The 20,833-nt window shown below is 39.8% G+C and overlaps 1 protein-coding gene and 1 pseudogene across 6 annotated transcripts in view; one reads left to right on the top strand and one right to left on the bottom strand.

The window, feature by feature from the left end:
• The window catches only part of DACH1 (dachshund family transcription factor 1), a 482,576-nt gene that overhangs the window by 99,546 nt on the left and 362,197 nt on the right, over positions 1-20,833 (top strand). The gene's annotated exons all lie outside the window — the stretch shown is intronic.
• The window catches only part of LOC309546711 (protein transport protein Sec61 subunit beta-like), a 54,601-nt pseudogene that overhangs the window by 17,938 nt on the left and 15,830 nt on the right, over positions 1-20,833 (bottom strand). The gene's annotated exons all lie outside the window — the stretch shown is intronic.

Below are 20,833 nucleotides of genomic sequence, written 5' to 3' on the forward strand. Positions count from 1 at the left end.
TATTGGGGGCATTGCTGTGGCACTCTGCAGTGTATTGGGGGCATTGCTGTGGCACTCTGCAGTTTATTGGGGGCATTGCTGTGGCACTCTGCAATGTATTGGGGGCATTGCTGTGGCACTCTGCAGTTTATTGGGGGCAATGCTGTGGCATTCTGCAATGTATTGGGGGCATTGCTGTGGCACTCTGCAGTGTATTGGGGGCATTGCTGTGGCACTCTGCAGTTTATTGGGGGCATTGCTGTGGCACTCTGCAATGTATTGGGGGCATTGCTGTGGCACTCTGCAGTTTATTGGGGGCATTGCTGTGACACTCTGCAATTTATTGGGGGCAATGCTGTGGCACTCTGCAGTTTATTGGGGGCATTGCTGTGGCACTCTGCAATTTATTGGGGGCATTGCTGTGGCACTCTGCAGTTTATTGGGGGCATTGCTGTGGCACTCTGCAGTTTATTGGGGGCATTGCTGTGGCACTCTGCAATGTATTGGGGGCATTGCTGTGGCACTCTGCATTTTATTGGGGGCATTGCTGTGGCACTCTGCAGTTTATTGGGGGCATTGATGTGGCACTCTGCAGTTTATTGGGGGCATTGCTGTGGCACTCTGCAGTTTATTGGGGGCAATGCTGTGGCACTCTGCAATGTATTGGGGGCATTGCTGTGGCACTCTGCAGTGTATTGGGGGCATTGCTGTGGCACTCTGCAGTTTATTGGGGGCATTGCTGTGGCACTCTGCAATGTATTGGGGGCATTGCTGTGGCACTCTGCAGTTTATTGGGGGCAATGCTGTGGCATTCTGCAATGTATTGGGGGCATTGCTGTGGCACTCTGCAGTGTATTGGGGGCATTGCTGTGGCACTCTGCAGTTTATTGGGGGCATTGCTGTGGCACTCTGCAATGTATTGGGGGCATTGCTGTGGCACTCTGCAGTTTATTGGGGGCATTGCTGTGACACTCTGCAATTTATTGGGGGCAATGCTGTGGCACTCTGCAGTTTATTGGGGGCATTGCTGTGGCACTCTGCAATTTATTGGGGGCATTGCTGTGGCACTCTGCAGTTTATTGGGGGCATTGCTGTGGCACTCTGCAGTTTATTGGGGGCATTGCTGTGGCACTCTGCAATGTATTGGGGGCATTGCTGTGGCACTCTGCATTTTATTGGGGGCATTGCTGTGGCACTCTGCATTTTATTGGGGGCATTGCTGTGGCACTCTGCAGTTTATTGGGGGCATTGCTGTGGCACTCTGCAGTTTATTGGGGGCATTGCTGTGGCACTCTGCAATTTATTGGGGGCATTGCTGTGGCACTCTGCAGTTTATTGGGGGCATTGCTGTGGCACTCTGCAATGTATTGGGGGCATTGCTGTGGCACTCTGCAGTTTATTGGGGGCAATGCTGTGGCACTCTGCAGTTTATTGGGGGCAATGCTGTGGCACTCTGCAATTTATTGGGGGCATTGCTGTGGCACTCTGCAGTTTATTGGGGGCAATGCTGTGGCACTCTGCAGTTTATTGGGGGCATTGCTGTGGCACTCTGCAGTTTATTGGGGGCAATGCTGTGGCACTCTGCATTTTATTGGGGGCAATGCTGTGGCACTCTGCAATTTATTGGGGGCAATGCTGTGGCACTCTGCAGTTTATTGGGGGCAATGCTGTGGCACTCTGCAGTTTATTGGGGGCATTGCTGTGACACTCTGCAATTTATTGGGGGCATTGCTGTGGCACTCTGCAGTTTATTGGGGGCAATGCTGTGGCACTCTGCAGTTTATTGGGGGCATTGATGTGGCACTCTGCAGTTTATTGGGGGCATTGCTGTGGCACTCTGCAGTTTATTGGGGGCAATGCTGTGGCACTCTGCAATGTATTGGGGGCATTGCTGTGGCACTCTGCAGTTTATTGGGGGCATTGCTGTGGCACTCTGCAATGTATTGGGGGCATTGCTGTGGCACTCTGCAGTTTATTGGGGGCAATGCTGTGGCACTCTGCAGTTTATTGGGGGCATTGCTGTGGCACTCTGCAGTTTATTGGGGGCAATGCTGTGGCACTCTGCATTTTATTGGGGGCAATGCTGTGGCACTCTGCAATTTATTGGGGGCAATGCTGTGGCACTCTGCAGTTTATTGGGGGCAATGCTGTGGCACTCTGCAGTTTATTGGGGGCATTGCTGTGACACTCTGCAATTTATTGGGGGCATTGCTGTGGCACTCTGCAGTTTATTGGGGGCAATGCTGTGGCACTCTGCAGTTTATTGGGGGCATTGATGTGGCACTCTGCAGTTTATTGGGGGCATTGCTGTGGCACTCTGCAGTTTATTGGGGGCAATGCTGTGGCACTCTGCAATGTATTGGGGGCATTGCTGTGGCACTCTGCAGTTTATTGGGGGCATTGCTGTGGCACTCTGCAATGTATTGGGGGCATTGCTGTGGCACTCTGCAGTTTATTGGGGGCATTGCTGTGACACTCTGCAATTTATTGGGGGCATTGCTGTGGCACTCTGCAGTTTATTGGGGGCATTGCTGTGGCACTCTGCAGTTTATTGGGGGCATTGCTGTGGCACTCTGCAGTTGATTGGGGCAAGCTGGTCACTCTGCATTGACGTCCCCCCCCCCCCCCATTGCTCAATCTAAAGGTTTGCGCTCAGAAATTTTTTTATTTGCTCAGCACAGTAAAAAATTAGAGGGAACATTGGCCACGAGGTAGGCTGTTGTTGTGCAGAACGCCGATGATTGGCGGGCTTTCTGTCAGCTGTCATGATATGATCTCTCTGTAGCCGTCTAGAGGGATAGGACATGTTCATACATTGACAGCCTTGCAATGTCTCCATCCATCATACTGCAGACAACCCTGTGATGTTTTCATCTTCCATCCATGCTGATTACCAAGATTTGAACATGTAAGTGTACTATTTGTTTGTATGAAATAAATTACTTTATCATTCTAATGAGAATAATTTGAGGGAAGGGTGTAGTGACATCATGACACTGGCATAAACTCGAATGCACTCTCCAACAGCATGCCCATTTGTGCCTTCTGGTGTGTCCTCCAGGCAAGCTCGTACTGTGATCACCTGTGACCAATCTGGTCATTCTGCACACACAGACAAATGCAAGACTTGGAATATCCATGCAGCTACACAGCACTATATTGTGGTAGAAAAGGGATTGTGGACTGATGGCAGAAGGCTGCATTTAGGCATATACCCGGCAATATAATTTTTACTGTAAGTGGGGCGCTATTGATGAGCAACTCAGTTGCTCAGTGTTGGCTTGGCTTTTTTCCCCCCACTGGCATAAATTGGACCATGCTTTTTTTTTTTGCCTTCCTCTGGACCAACTGTGGGCATAAGACAGTGTATAAGGAAGCTTTCTAGATGTCATTTTTAAATTGTTCAAACTAGATGGACTAGTGTCTTTTTCCAACCTGAGTAACTATGTAACTATTAAATCTCAAGAAAATAAATATCACCAACCACCAATCAGGATTAACCTTCCCTTTGGAAAATGAATGATTGGACACTGTGGACCGCAATTGCACTTTAGTTTCAATAGACTTTTCTCCACTTTTAATGAATCTGAATCTTTATGGTTGATTTACTAAAGGCAATTAAGCTCTTTGCAAGGGAATTTCCCCGTAATTCAGTGATCAAGGTGAAGCTCTGCTGACGTCCATCATCCAATCATGTGCAAGGGAAAATACACTTTTTTTTATTTTTCCTTGTATGTAATTGGGTATTCTTTGTAAAGTGAATTTTCACCACATTCACTAAGCTAAGAGAAAATTCCCTTGAAAATGGAATAGTGAAGTAGTAAACCTGTGAGACAGAATCTGAATATGTGTGGATCAGTTCCAGAGTTGTATAAAGTACTCGAAACCCATACTTGAGTAAAAGTACAAGTGCTCGATCAAAAAGTGACTTGAGTAGAAGTGGAAGTGCTCGATCAAAAAGTGACTTGAGTAGAAGTACTAAAGTATTCAACATTTTTTGTACTTAAGTATTGCAAGTAGTTTTTTAAAAAAATTTGCTACTCAAGTACTGAAAGTAAAAGTACCAGTAGTTTTGAAAAAAAAATTGCTACTCAAGTACTGAGAGTAAAAGTACAAGTACAGTGTTATGAAGTTATTAAAGAAAGAAGTCAAAAGTTTGAACATCATATTGTTTTTTATTATTTCAAATGCAGCTTTTATTTATACATACAGTAGCATTTATTTTCGTATGCGCTGATAATACACATGTTTTGAGCTTCATGAAACCTGCCATCTACTGTTCTGGCAGTGGTAATTTTTATAATTGTAACGAGTAACTATGCAGCACAAAAAAAAAAATATCGGAGTAGAAGTATTGAAATCATTGAAAAAATGTAGTGAAGTAAAAGTGGAAGTAGGAGAAAAAAATTCTACTCTAGGAAAGTACAGATACCGCCTTTCGGTACTTAAGTACAGTAGTGAAGTAGTTCTACTTAGTTACTATACATCTCTGATCAGTTCATATACTGTACTAAGCCGTATACGTTAAAATGCCTAATGACTTTTATTGCCCGCAGCAACCAGTTAGATTCTCTAAATATTCAATTCTACAGTGGAAGAAATGATAGCAGTGATCTGATTGGTTGTTCTAGGTAACACAGACAGTTTTTCGTCTAAACACTTGACACATTTGGCTCATTATTGTTTTGTCAGCAAACAAGTTAAGCATGTTTTCCAATTTCTGAATTTTAAACTGTACTTTTCACTTAATCTAATCTTGTTTTTAAACTGGTAGCATAAATAATAATAATAAAATATATGTTTGTGTAGCAAAAGACAACATGTGAAGTCTGTTTAATGTTTCACAATGAGAAATTTGGCAGTGTTCCCTGGATAATCTATTCCACTTTAGCTAAAAGGAAAACAGTGCCAGGGGGCAAATAGATTCAGAAACATTGCCACAATGAAAATGGTTATATAAAACACACATAAAAACAAGACATTAATGCTGATGGTTATCTATTGACTAATATTTATAGTTTTGGGTAGAAATACTTTATTTGACCATATTTTAGATGGTTGCAGATAGGTTTGGATAATGTTGTTTCTTGCAGATATTATCTGCTGAATACGTTTCAGACATGTAAACTCTGATTTATACAGAGCCATTTGGTTAAACTGCAGCAATTTTGTACTGTATTAAATGGGCACTAAGTCTAGAACACATATTTCATGCTGCCTTCATCATAATGTTTAATAGATTGAAATAATCCGACAGGGAGAATGGGACTTCCTTGACATTTTCAATTCTCTAGCTGGCCACACACATTGCAATATAATTGTTCAACCATTATACCCGTGGTCTCCAAACTGTGGCCCTTCGCTCGCCTTTATCTGGCCCTTGGGTTACTTTTCCTCCCACTGATACAAGACACTATTCCTTCCACTGAAACAAACAGTGGGGTATAATTCCTGGAGGTGACATCAACAACAGGGTGGTATGTCTCCCATTTACACCAATGATGGGTCACTATTCTTCAAACTGACACCAACGATGGGAATCTATTACAACGACTGATATCAACAATGAGACACTATTTCTCCCACTGACACCAACAATGGGGCACTATTCCTTCCATTGATACCAATGATGGGTCACTATTCTTCAAACTGACACCAACGATGGGGATCTATTCCGACGACTGATATCAACAACGAGACACTATTTCTCCCACTGACACCAACAATGGGGCACTATTCCTTCCATTGATACCAATGATGGGTCACTATTCCTCCCATTGACACCAATGACGGGACACTATTCCTCCCACTGGCACCAATGATGGGACACTATTCCTCCCACTGATATCAATGATGGGACACTATTCCTGCCACTAAATCCAAGGATCAGGCTAAATTCCTACCACTAACACTGATGACGGGGTGCTATTCCTCCCCCTAATATCAAAGATGTATTGTTTACTCCCTACAATTACCCCTGTGACCACGTTCATTGGGACAAAATTTGTTTTGTTTGACATTGTTTTATGGTTTCTTTTAATAAATGTACTACACTATGATTGCACCTTCTGGCTTTGGCTCAGCTGCTTCATTCCTAGTTGGATATACATGTGGTGAGGTCTCTTTTCCATCCGTTTACCAGAACGACCTTGGAGTATGCACGTTTAAGGCATTTCAGCTTCTGTAATGGTAACCATATTATCTGGTGAGTGCCCAATCTGTCTGGCGATGGGGGTGGTTCACGAATGATGTTTAATATTGCACCTTCAAATGATAGTCATCACATTTAAGATCTACGCTTTGGACACCCAATTGTTCGGATTTTTTTGTATTAACTTTTTGGACTTATATAGTGCACTACACTGTTCCTATTTTTTATAATTTTATATTGGTTGGGTACACCATTTTAGTGTTAGCTGCCTAATTTACCGCACAGCTCAGAAATGTTAATATTCTATATTGTTTACTCCCGCTGAAACCAGGACAATTTCTGCCCCCAATTTGCTACTACCCAGTCCGCCCCCCCCCTAAAATCTGAAGGACAGTATACTGGCCCTTTGTTTAGAAAGTTTGGAGACCCCTTCACTATACAACCTCCATGCCTAAACATACCATTCATCATTTTGCCATCTAGGTAGGTCTTCACGCAACGCACAGTAATCGTTAAAAAATCTAAGTGAGAGTGTACATTTAGATTGTAATTTTTGTGGCCAGCTTCAGACAGATACAAGTAAAAGTTGGATGAATAATTAGGTTATCATCAGTTCTGAGTGACCAAGCCTTTTTAAACATCTCCAGTTTTGTTTAGTCTTCAGACCTTTTATATTTTTTTCTTCTAGATGTTATGCATAGCTTTTTAACATATAGTCAACAGTTTATTAGAATTAATGTTCATATAAGATACAAAAGAGCAATTTATGTAATGAGAAATTATCCAAAGAGGCATAATTTGTTTCTGAACTACTTACCTAATGTAAGTTAGGTAGTGTAGAAGAGGCCACCACACATGCTTGTAGGGATATTGGCTTGGGCAATACAATAGGAAATTCCAAGATTGTTTTGTTATTGCTAATATTCCATCTGGGAGCAGCCCACCTTTCTCAAGACAAAGGGAAACTTGAGCAAAATGGGCTGTGCCCTGCTAAAATGTTGGCATTAATAAAAAAGTGTTGGAAATTCCTTTTGTTGCAAGTCCTGTTGAGAGCATCTGCTGCCTGCTTCATGTACTTAAGTATGTAGCATACGATTTATACTGTAGATAATTTTTGATTAATGTAATGTAATGTCACAAACCTGGGTAGTTCAGTCTAAATTTATTTGCAAATCACAACTTTTTACGTAACATCCTACTCCCCTATTGCTCAGTGAAAGCACCTATCACGTTAAAGGTCAAGTAAAAAGGCTTAGGCGGTAGAGAGGGTAGGATATTTGAAGGTTAATTGTCTTAATGGAGGTACACTTTTTAGGGTTTTTTTTTTCTTCCTCTGGATCAACTGTGGGTATAGGGGTTCTGCATATGGAAATGTTCTAACTTTTCTGTTGGTTGAAATTAGATGGACCTTTTTTCAACCTGATTAACTATGCAACTATGTGTTTTTGGTTATATATTTTTTCCTTATTTGCTGAAGCCTATTTGCACATATTCTGGCAGATTTATTTTCATATATAAAGAATATAAATAATGTATTGAATGTGTGCAGTAAGCATTGCCAGCATGGAATGCAGTGTAAAGTAACCTATGGCAACCAGTCAGAACTTACTTTGATTTGTGTGCATGCTGTACTTTACAGCTATAATTTCTAGGCAAGGTTTAAATAAAAAGGTCTGATGATGGAGTCCTGCTGTTGAGATTTGTATCATGACTTATGCCATTTACTCATTCTAATTCTGGAATATAGGGGTGGATTTACTAGGGGCAAATAGACTGAAAACTTTGTAATGTGCAGTTGGGCTCTGCAAGAACAGTTGGTCCAGAGCTAAGTAAATGAGCAGAGGTTTTGCTGACTTCCATTATTCAATCATATGCAAGCAAAAATTTGTTTTTTTTTACTTTTCCTTGTACATAATTGGGTATTCTTTGCAAAGTGAACTTTTACCTCATTTACTAAGCTCTGGAGCAACTGCACTTGCATAGTGCAACTGCACTTTGTGAAGTGCACAGTCCATTTGCCTTTAGTAAATAAACCCCATAATGTCTTTAGCAGAATTCTTTAGTCCCTATTCTCATTAGTAAGGGAAGTGATTTGAGAGTAAGGCCGATTGTAACTTAAGGCATCATATAGTGTAGAGATACCATGCTTGTGGTATGAAGGGTGAGTGTAGAATTGATGTAAATGTTCAGGGATAGTAGTCACTGAGGGGAGTTTAGAAGCTTTGAGGAAGTGGGTTCAGCAAGAATTCATAAGGATTTAATGTACAACATAGAACTCCAGACAAAACCTTTTTTTTTAGATTTCGGAGGAAAGATAAGGCCTTCTGTCTGGGTTCCTTGTTGTACTTTTACCTTTTCTGAGAATCTCCATACATTTCAATTTTGGTGGTCATTGCTGTTTCCTCCCTTCTCCCTGTATACCTTTTATGAATCAACTAAGGTCTGATTACAGTGTTTCCCAGTAATTTCTACATAAGAATATATACTGAGTGTCTCTCAGAGAGGGAAAACTGGAATGGGGCAAGAAGTGCAGGGCAAGTGGACACAAGGACCTACCAGAGAATGTGACTCTTTATTCCAAAACTTTTTTTTAAAGAGAATCAACTTTCACATGTGAAGAACTATCTACATTTGGATTATTTATGAATAAAGACATTATTCACAATGGTATCTTTTTTTCTGACCCCTATACAACAATCCAGAGATGGATCAAGGAAAAATAGGACCCTAAGAAAAGTAGCAGCTTTACACCACACACATCGTATTACCATTATTGACACTGATAAATTTAGCAGAAGACATAGGGAAGTCATCCCTTTTGCATGGTCTGTGCTAACATGGCCTGCCATATAAGACACCAACAGGCACTAAGAATGCACCCTTTGTGAAGTGACAAGCAGATACCCAACTTTTGTCTAATTGTGCTGAAGAATGAAGGATGACCTGGCTCTTCAACAACTGTACTGGGAACTGCAAGTGCAATTACATCATGATGACCAACATAAAATCATTGGCTTATTTAAAGTAGTAATAAACCCTCAGCATTTTCTTAACATAACATAGAGCGCAATAAAATAAATATTACCCAGTAAACTATTTGTTAAAATTCCTACCCCAGCACTTGTAGTTTACATCTTTCAATGCTGCTGGCTCCTTTCTTCTCAGTGCTGTTTCTCTAAACTGCCAGACTTCACAAAGAGTTAATCATGGACAGTGCAGTCCCCAGTCAGTCTGTTTGGAGATGGGAGGGGTGGGGGGGGGGAGCCATAGGGAGCAGGGGAGTGCCTTGCCATCCTAGGATAGGAACTTTGTGTTTCTACTGATGCACCCATTGTAGGGAGACACAGCTCTAGTATCTGCATGCAAGGGTGAATCCAGAGGACGATGCAAGAAAAAGGAGCTACCCTGAAACAGGAAAACTGGGCAGTGGTCTTGGCACTTGCATAAACAGGAACATGGGCATGGATCAATACATTTAAAAAAGCTGGAGGCTCAGTAAATAATAAGGTGTCTGAAAGGCCTCAAAACTGAGAAGTTATTATCCCTTTGCCATAATGTAGCCATCAGCAGTTTTATAGGTGTACATACCAAAAGCTGGGTATACATGTACCTAAAATCGTCCGGTTTTAGCGGCCAGCTTCTGTTGAATGGTCCTGCTGGAAAACCAGCATCTGTGTAACTCAATGGTTAAATGAAATATAAAACTCTGTGTGTATACCCTGCAAAAGTTTCATGACCCTTCTTAGGGCTCAGCCTAATCTGAATATTAACATAGGCTTAGCCCCTTTTTGTAAAGTGCCTTATTTGTGACTTATCCCTTGCTATTAACTAATCAAAAATGTAGACAAGCCTGGATGTATTTTGTATGCACACCCTGAACAGTGAGGTTGCCTCCTTATATTTAGCATTCATATTCTGGAGTTTGAAAATGTAATTTACTAGGGGGCAGGAACTTTGGTGTCTTATCTAATCATCACAGTTTGGTCTACATTTCATGTTTATGTCCAGCTAGTCTATTGACAACTGATATGACAACTAGTAATGACACTAATGATAGGATCTGGTTACACGTTTGGTTAATCAGTCTGCAACTGTTTGCTAGCAGGTCATTTACACTCCTTAGTAGAGGAAAAGCAATTTCATTGGGCACTCGCAAGATCCCTATGATTATAAAGTTACCATGTTACCTTTGATTGCAAATACATTTAAAGTCATATTAAGTTAAAGAAGCAGCAGCGACTGTATACAGAAATCAGTCATGGCATCAATACTAAATTGCGATTTAGCCTGCAAAAAGATCCATTGGAAATATTACTGAACAGGCTGGTCCATGACCTATCTAGGAAAAAGCATACACCTCTCATGTTCATCTACACAACAACCAAACAAATAATAGATACCATCATAGAAATCATGTCACCATGTCTTAGAAATCTCCACTATTAAAACAGATGTAAAACCTAACTAAATGACATTTACCAATGCTTATTATAAATCATTGACATTTTTTTTTTTTTCAAAAATTACGATTTTCACATTTTTATAATCTTTTTTGCATTTTAATGCTGCTGAACCGCTGTAGCCTTTTACAGCCTTTTTTAAGCCTACACTCACTTCCTGTAGAGTCAACCACACATCATTGCTCTGCACAATCACAACAGTAGACCATACCTGCACAATGTGTGTTGGCACAGCTGTTTGTAGTACAACAAAGAAGAAGCACACTTTGGGGACATTTTTCACCCCATAACAGGAAGAGCCTGAACAGGTATGTCATGAAAATGTTTCAGAATTAAAGCCCAACTCTGCAAATAAAAATGATCCCCTGTAGTGGGCCTGTGCCCACACTGCAAGTATTGATTACTATTTACGCTTAGGGCAGTGATGGTGAACCTTGGCACCCCAGATGCTTTGGAACTACATTTCCCATGATGCTCAACTACACTGCAGAGTACATGGGCATCACGGGAAATGTAGTTCCAAAACATCTGGGGTGCCAAAGTTCACCATCACTGGCCTAGGGGAACAGTAGAAGAATATTTACCTATTCGATCCCCTGCTCTTCCCTGCAGCTAAACCATTCCCTGCAGCTTCTGCACCCCCACACTCCACCAGTCAAGGGCCCTGACATCATCAACACCAGAGAAGGGTACATAGTGCTGTTCTGGATGTGAGGACGCAGAGGGACAATCCACTGCTGGATTGTGGGGGAGCATCGCCTGCTGGAGAAGCAGAGGATCAAGTAAGTAAAACCAATTCTCCTCTCCCCCAGACAAAAGCAGCCATTAAGCCTTGCAGTGTGGGTGCAGCCCCACTGCAGGGAACATTTTTGTCTGCCCGGAGATGGGCTTTAAATGGGTTGAAAACAAAATTCAGAAATACCTGTTTAAAGATTTTGCTAGATTTTAGTGATTGTGTTTAGTTGTACTTTAAAGAAGCAGTAAAGCCTATTTTGGCTGTACTTCTCCTGGCTGTACTTCTCCTATTGGATCACAGGAGTGCCATTCGTTATACACTCCTGTGACCCATTTTCAGTTTAGCCCAGTGTTGGCTGACGTCCCAGAGCTGGTCCAGGCTTTGAAAAGATCCTGACTATATTGTCATCTGGGTGGCCAGGATCCACCCAGATGCTTGGACCAACAGCTGACTCAGCCTCTCAGTGAGCCGCTGAGGGCCTGAGCCAGCCACTCCCGCCCCTCCACAGCTGGTGGGGGACCGATGCTGCATCAACGAAGGTGAAAATATATGTATATAATTTTTTTTTTACTTAAACCCTTACTTCTCTTTTTTCTAAAGAATACGTGTTCAATCTGTTTTATTAAGCATTTGCAGACAATACAGGTTTGCAATACAAATACAAATCATAACTGAACAAATGTATCTGAATTTGTACATCCACCATACAATGTAGAACATAAGTAAATGATATAGCTTTACACATTGGTAACAAGAAAATTATATTATAGATAGTGTACGGCCCAACAATGTTAATGTAATGGTAAACGGTAGATGCAAGAAAAGATAGAAGGGGTATGTACAATGAGGGATACTAAACAAAAACATTTGGTTCAGCTAGGAACACAATACCTGCATAGCAGGCAACACAATGATGCTAGTTTTCCCCATACTTCTCTTTTAAGTAAGAAGATGGACCTGATGAATCTCTCACAAAAATCACATAAAATAGTTTTAAAGGTAAATTTCCATGAAACTCACATCCCTATCCTATAACGTCCATCCTTCCCCACCTATAATTCTCTAATAGCCCCCTACTATTGTAATTTACTCTCTGCTGCACAAGATTGACCTTACTGTGCAAGATTGGCTTCAGTTTTTACCGTATCACCATTTTGTATATTACAGAAGATGTTATTTTGTAATGGTTATTGCCAGAAATCCAATGAAATTATTTTGAAAAGCAATCAATATTAGCCATATTTCAAGTGGCAATCACCATGAAAACTACAGCAGTTTAATGGTTTTAAAGTTGGCTTTGACATCTAAGATCTTTATTATGCAAGCTGTACTTTGAGTAAAAATAAACACATTTACTGTAAGTATTTCCCTTTATTATTTATGTCACTCATACACCTGTACTACAAAGAACGACATCAATTCCTGCTAAAATAACGGAGCAGTTGTTACTTAAAATGTTATTTCACATGTGTCTTTTTTTCCCAATAAGTCGACTTCAAGTACAATTCTCTCCTTATCACTATTTGTTCAGTTGTTTTTAATATCACATTCTGAAAGAATTTCAAAAGCCGCTTGCCATGAAGTCATTTGTTATCCTCTAACAGCCTTTGCTTGTTGAATTCTAAAACATCCCTCACTATTTGCATCGACCAGATGGAGCACATTATAAACCCTGCAAGACCTTCTTGGTTAGTCTAACAAATATCTTATTTGTCCTTACTGGGAAAAAGAAAAAGTGAAAGCAGAATGGCACTGAATGTGACACAATACAATGGAAGATTCTGCAAATATCTTCTTTACAACTCTTGCTTACACAATGAGCTCCATCGGACCAGACTAATATACTAATACAATATCCAAGTTAAAATAATGTCTCAAAGTGGTATTAATCCCAAAAACAACAAAACTATTCTCATGCAGCTTGCCAATTCATAGATGTGGTGACTGCATTCGTTTTTAGCTTTGTTTTCTGTGTTTTCACCTGGTGATCCGTCCAATAAATCTATTATTTTTGAACTTCCTTAAACAGATCAAGCTGTCCAGCAAAAGTGGCACAAACCATTTAACACTGACAGGTGCTTACAATGAACAGCTTTTATTAATTTATGTAGAGCTTTAACCCAATGGAAAAGAATGCTGTTGCTGTAACTGCTTAAAAGTGATTGCTGGAGTTTAGATTTCATTTGTTAGACAAGTCCATCCAAATCTGCTAGTGTAAATACATGGATTGATATTTGGCTGGTTCAGCAGGGACCAATGCGATGCATACTATCACATTATGCTTTTGCCTTGCAGGGTGTAAAAAGAAGTCTAGCGGTTTACAATCGCTTTAAAAGAGAATACTGTATTGAGTTAATAAAACAATTAGGGACACTTTATATATATATATATATATATATATATATATATATATATATATATATATATATATATATATTGTAGCAGCAACATCCAATCTGCAGTGCCATGTGCGTGCTCCATTTGTGTGTGTTACACCCATTCACGTGCACGTGTTTAATGCAAAGCTGGCATTGCAGCATGCAGCAACACATCACAATGTAATGCTGCGCATATAGTTGAATGAACTTAATTTAAAAAAAACTATATATAAATGAACAATATATCATATACTGCAGCAAAAATGCACACAAGTGCTGGGCAAACTGTAACATGCTTGCTGGTGTGAATGGGCCGTTATGTGTAGAAGCATTGGAAGCCCAGGAGCTTATTGTTAAATTTCTTAGCCCTAGTGTTTCACCCCGGCTTGTCAGAAACAGTTGGTAGCCTCACTGCTAGTGCAGAGGCCTACAAGAGCTGCTGAGTCAAGGAGCTGTTTTTTGAGGGCACTGGGTACCATTTTAAGACTGCGCCCAGGGCCCAAGTTTTAAAACAACACTAGAGAAAACATTTATTTGGAGATTTACTTGAACCCATTAACTAAGCCAGAATCCTTAACTCTCAACTGCTAAGCTAATACTACATGGATTCCTAAAACCTTTTACCTTAAAGAGGTTGTAAACCCTGGGGAAAAAAAAACCTGTAAGACAAAGGCATAATGAGCTGGTATTCTAGCATCACATACTAGCTCATTATGAACAAAGCCCCCCAGCAGCGCCTGCACACTGCTGAGATGGCTGACATCTTCCCTGGTGTTTCTACGGGGTTTGCGGGCTCCAGTGCTGTGAGTGGCTGATGACGTCACTCCCCCGTATTTAGTGAATATTTCCTAAATCAGGGATCCTCAAACTACGGCCCTCCAGCTGTTGCGGAACTACAGATCCCATGAGGCATTGTAAAACTCTGACATTCACAAATAGGACTAGGCATGATGGGAATTGTAGTTCTGAACAGCTGGAGGGCCAGTTTGAAGACCCTTGTCCTAAATGGTGCAAGTTTAGGAGATATTTATAGTACCTACAGGTAAGCATTATTATAGGCTTACCTATAGGTACAAACAAAGCAGGGAAGTTTACCTCCACTTTAATTCATAAAACAACTGGAATACTTTCATGGTTAGCACCAAAAAAGTCCCATCCATGGATCATTGCAATGACTAAGCCAAGATCTCGCAGTTCTAAAAGGAAATAACTTGGTCTGTAGTGATATACATCAAATACAAATATAACATTCCTCTCTAAGCAGTAGTATTAAATAGCCTTGTTGTGAGAATGGTTATATTTCAGTCTGAACAACTACATGTTTAATCTTCATATAGTGCTGTAATGGCCTTTTTAAGTACTTTGCTAATATATATTCAGAACTAAACAGGTCTGGTACACAAAAGTCAGCAAAACAATGTAATCACATAGCCATAGTACTGCAAAGTTGCACAAATTGTCTTCTTTTGCAATGGCACTTGCTTTTTTTTCTTTAATTTATGTAAAAGAGACATAATACAGAATATGTATACACTTTCACTTAGGCAATTAAAAAGGGTATCTGTGCCATTTGAATACAGGCTCAGAATTGATTCTGCTGAAAATGAATTTTACTGAGTGGTTTACTGTAAATAACTATGAGACGAACATGAAATATTTGAGACATAAATATTTTCAATCGATACCTGAGCTGTTTTCTGGAACATTGGTTTACACCAATTACACTTTAGCAAGGAAAATTTTATTCCAGAATAAATTATGCACAGCATAAACATTGTAGATCACTTTTCTTACCGCAATACGTTAATTAAATCAAAGCGAAGATCATTTAACGATTAACATATATTATAATGCAATAATTTATTTACTTTTATACCGTTATTACCAGTGGATACATAGAGAAAAAAAATTATACAAAACATGCACCTTGCATAACAAAATAAATATTGATGTAATGCTGAACTTTAAAAAAGGTGTGATTGTGATTATACGTGACTGTATAGGATAGTAGATGGTCCTGTAGGTTGCGTCTCTTGTCTATAGTTATTGAACTACACTATCTGCAATGGGCCTTGGTACCTCAAATGGACACTGGCTGAATCAAAACTGTTGTCGGGTAAAATGAAAGTGCTGGAGTTTCAGTTAGCTTTATAACACCTTTAGATTAATGGAATGCAGTATCACCTGAAAGGAGTAGCTACCTACCAACCCTGGGCAACTGAACAGTGAACAGTAGAGATTTTTATGTTCATGCTCACTACCTGGAAGGCACTACCTTGACTTACTAAAACTGGAGAGTGGAAAACCTGATGCATGGCAGCCAATCAGCTTCTAACTTGTCAGGGTGCCAGGAAACCAGACCACACAAAGATGCAAGTAAAATAAATCAGTTTATTAGAGCAACAACAATAAACTCACATCAAGAGTGAGGAGTGAAATCAGGAACAGCCAGGGTCAAGTCCAGAGCGGATAGTCATCCAAGCTGGGATTGAGTCTAGAAGCGGGTAGTCTGCCAAGCCGGGGTTGAGTCCAGAAGTGGGTAGTCTGCCGATGCCGAGTCGTCTGCCAATGCAGAATCAAGAACCAGGAAGGTCATCAGCCAAGCCAGGTCATGAACGGAGGAACACAGAGAACAGAAGACTGCTAGCAGTGATGCACCTTGGAATACAAACACAAGGGCAAAGGACTGCAAGCCAACAGGTGATATGTATAGTCAGGTGTGCAACATCATCACTGAGCGATGCCCAGGCAGCAGGGAAGTGATGATGCAAACAGAGTTTATAAAAGACAGCAGTCTGCACATGTCCAAGATGGCTGCCAAAGGAAGGCAAGGTAAGACCTTGACATAACTTCAGTTTGTTCAGTTAAGGTTTGACAAAAAACACTGGCAGCTGATTGGTTTCTATGCAGAGTTGCATCTGATTTTGCTATCTCCAGTTTTAGTAAACCAACTCCATAGACACTATAATGTGTGCAAAGGTTTTTATACTATTTCAAGCTCAATGCTGTACAAGTATTAAAAATATACAGTGTATACAGCGGGTAAAATAAGTATTGAACACTTCACCATTTTTCTAGGTAAATATAATTCTAAAGGCCATCAGTATGTTTTGCAACAATAGGGTTGTGAAAGTCTTAAGATAGCTGTTTTCTTTTACCCATCATGAGATGTTTCTTGTGTGACACCTTGGTAATGAGATACCTTTTTATAGGCAATCAGTTGAGACTGAACCAGTTGATATTAATTTGCACTGATAAGGGGAAGGATTGCTTTCTATTTACTGATAGATTTCAGTTGGTACCTTGGCTTTTCATGCCTTCCATGCCAAACAGGCTACATTGTTCTTTATGACCAGAGGGCTCTGGTGAGTGTGTCTGCATTATTATTAGATCACACGTGGTCGAGCATCGTTTGGGAGTGGATCAGCTCTTTTTTATATACAGCACAGTGGATGGGATTAATTGATTGATTGGAGTATTACAGGACTGCACAGAATGACTTGGAAAAAATATTTCATTTTTATTTGCATTTTTATATTTATGATTTTTAATATTTTCTACTTTTTATTGCCACAACTTATATATAGTGCATGTATATAGACTTTGTTGTATGGACATAAATATGATTTGCACATTTAGCACTAGTGTTGCAGGTGGAGATTATTGATGTTCTTTCGCTTTAGTATGGAGTTAATTTGAATTGAAGTTTGGGACAAATGTTGAAAAAAGCTTTAGAATTTATAACATATTTCTTTGGCCCTAATGAGATTTGTGCCTTACTTTATTGATTTCATTCTTTTAGTGTACTATTCACTTAAAGAGGCAGCTGTCTCACTATTCACTTAGGTCTCTAAGGTTGGCTCCATTTATATTTGAAATATAGTTCCTCCTATTTGTCTGTCTTCTCCTAATTCTTCTCAGCGGTGTTGGTTTTCACAGGTGCTTTAGTGTCAATGATGTTAATGGAAATATTTTGTCCATGCATCAAGATGATGTCAGATTGGTAGGCATATATTACTTTGTTTGTATGGAGAAGTTCCCTAGGGTGTTCTTGTTATCCTTCTGGGTCACACTGGCTGGTTGGTGGTCATACTAGTCATTTGCAGCTTTGATTTAATCAACTTACACTTAAGTGCCAGTGGATAATAGAAACTATTTTGTCATATAAGGGTTTCATGTTTACTTAGTTGTCCTCATTATTTAACCTCCCTGGCGGTATGATTCTTTTGGATTTTAGGTGCTGAAAGCGGTACCATTATTTTGCATGTAATTCTTGTGAATGAGCAGCCCAAACCAACTGTATACATTTATTATATATATTATATATATATATATATATATATATATATATATATATATATATATACATATATTATGTATACATATATATATATTATATATATATATATATAATGTATACAGTTGGTTTGGGCTGCTCATTCACAAGAACTACGTGTATATATATATATATATATATATATATATATATATATTTACATAAAAAGTACAGTAAAACTGCAGGAAAGGGCACTGGGGGGCAATGTAATGTGAATTTTTTTTATTTTGAATGGTATTAGTGTGTTTGGTGTGTTTAACATTTGAATTTGCCGCCGGTTCCACCCCCCTGTGAACGTCACGTCGCCGGAGACCCAAGCCGGGGCTCGCAGATGATCGGGAGGAAGCTCCGCCGCCGCATACCGCCCGCATTCTTCGCTGGATCCCGGAGAAAAGGTAAGTAAAACCTCTACCAGGATCCAGCGATCTTCCTAGCGGTACCCCGAGTGTGGCTCGGGGTTACCGCTTTTGGCTCTAAAATCTAACCCCGAGTCACGCTCGGGAATACCGCTAGGAAGGTTTAAAAGATTGTAAAGGCAGAAGGTTTTTTTTTATCCTCATTTCTCTTTACATTAAGATAAAAAAATCTTCTATGTGCAGCAGCCCCCCTAATACTTTTCTGAGCGCATCTTTATCCAGCGATGTTGTAGGAGTGTCTTAGTTGCCCGGAACTCCCCTCCTCATTGGATGAGACAGCAGTGTGGCGCCATTGTCTCCCACTGCTGTCAATCAAAGTCAGTCAGCCAATCAGGAAAGAACGGGGGTGGGGCCGGGTCATGGCTCTGTGTCTGAATGGACACACGGAGCTGTGACTCAGCTTGGGTGCCCCCATAGCAAGCTGCTTGATGTGGGGGCACTCAACAGGAGGGGGGGCAGGAGACCTGAAGAGGAACCCGAGAAGAGGAGGATCTGGGCCACTGTGTGCAAAACCAACTGCAAAGAGCAGGCAAGTATAACATGTTTGTTTTTAAAAAAAAAAATAAAAGCGAGACTTTGCAATCACTTTAAGTATGATTTTAAATACAATGATTTGTCATAGACTAAAAGTGAGGTTGTTTGTAAGATAAACGTTATTTTCAGAACCAAGGACAGAGGTGAACAGAATGATCAGTAGATTTTAAACATTTGTATTACAGCTTTTTTATTTATTTAATCTAGATGAAATTATGTATTGCTAGGCAACAATCAAAATTTGCTTTGTAACCCACCTCTAAACTGTAGAATCGGGGTAGGAGTATAATGCATAGGCACTTGTGTTGGTGTTTCTTTAAGGAATTATATTGCCAAAATAGAAATATGTTTTGAAACAATTTTACAGGGTAAGATTTTGACCAGAGATGAATCTTTTGTTCAATAATTCCTTTTTCAATACTTTTCACAAAGGTTTTTATTGGTCACTATCCTGTTACTATAGTTGACGCCAACAATTCAATGTTATAAAATCAATTTGAGGCAAATTGGAGGTTGTAGTCTACAGAGAGGCAAGTCACACCGGAGATAGCGATTTACATGTGACCTGTCCATGGATTTGATTTCATGCAATCTGTTTACTCTAAGAATTATCTCTTCAGACAAATGCCCAAAATATATTTTCTCTATATGAAAGTGCTCTTGTATACTCCCTGTTCATTTCTGGTGAAAAAATAAATAGTCACATGTTAAAATTGTGTATTCACTCTGTCACTCTGTCACAAACCTATTATGGAATCAAACCAAATGTATCAGATGGCCGTAGACCATAGTAATAATAACAGTAATAATAAAGTAATTGTAGACATCTGATATTGCTCATAATTGGCTGGAACAAATGAGTGTTATTTATTTTAAATTATGATGCACCAATATCAATTAGGTGCATCATAATTTAAAATAAATAACACTCATAAGAAAGTAGACATTCTTAGCACTTAACAAATATGTGAAAGTAGAGTGAAAGCATTGCGGTGAAAGCGGAACTAAACCCATTGATTTAACAGTTATAACAAACGGTTACATTCGCGGCAAGTGCCTGGAAAGTAAATATCACATTGATTGTGCTCTCAACCAAACTATCCAACCATCCAATGGCTGGTGTCATAACTGATCACATCCTCAGTTGAAGATCAAAAAGAGGCCAAGATGGCAGCTTCCATGGCTGAAAACAATAGAAGGGTTTAGTTCCACTTTAAATTAATGACATCCCCAAAGGACATCTAGACATCAAGTGTCACTGATTTAAACACGATTAACTACTGTAGTTAAAAACCCGTGTGCCTTGTACAGTGATTGGTTGCGTTGTCGTCAAAGATTAAACATGCTTAAATTACATTAAACAGATGCACGTTAACCATACGTCGTTGTTTATAGGATAATGTTTTATGTCGTTTTTTATCAACACCAGTCTCTTTAAAACTGGGAATTGTCATTTCCGTTTATTTTTTTGTGTTCAAATCATCTATTTTATCTTGAGTTTGTGCTTTAAATGGCGGAATCTTATTCTCTCCAGTCCAGGTTAAGTACAGGTTTTGCAGAACTGCCTGTGCGAGAAGCGTGCACAAAGATCTTTATTTTATGTTTCTCAAAGTATCATCTATTCCCTCAATCACTTGCTAAGTCCCTTGTAATCTCTTTTAATGTAAGCATGCTAGAGTTTTCCCTTTTGTTTCAGTGCCCTTGCATTATTTACTTTGATCTGCTGTGAGAAAATCTGAGAGAGTGTTGTCCTAACTGCTAGCATCACACCATTAGGATTTTAGACTCGCTACTTTACATTGGGAGGAAAATGACTCTTGTGTGAAGACCCTGGTTTTTGTTT

Source organism: Pelophylax lessonae (genome assembly GCF_965119305.1).
Source record: "Pelophylax lessonae genome assembly, chromosome: 2".
Classification (NCBI taxonomy): Eukaryota; Metazoa; Chordata; class Amphibia; order Anura; family Ranidae; genus Pelophylax; species Pelophylax lessonae.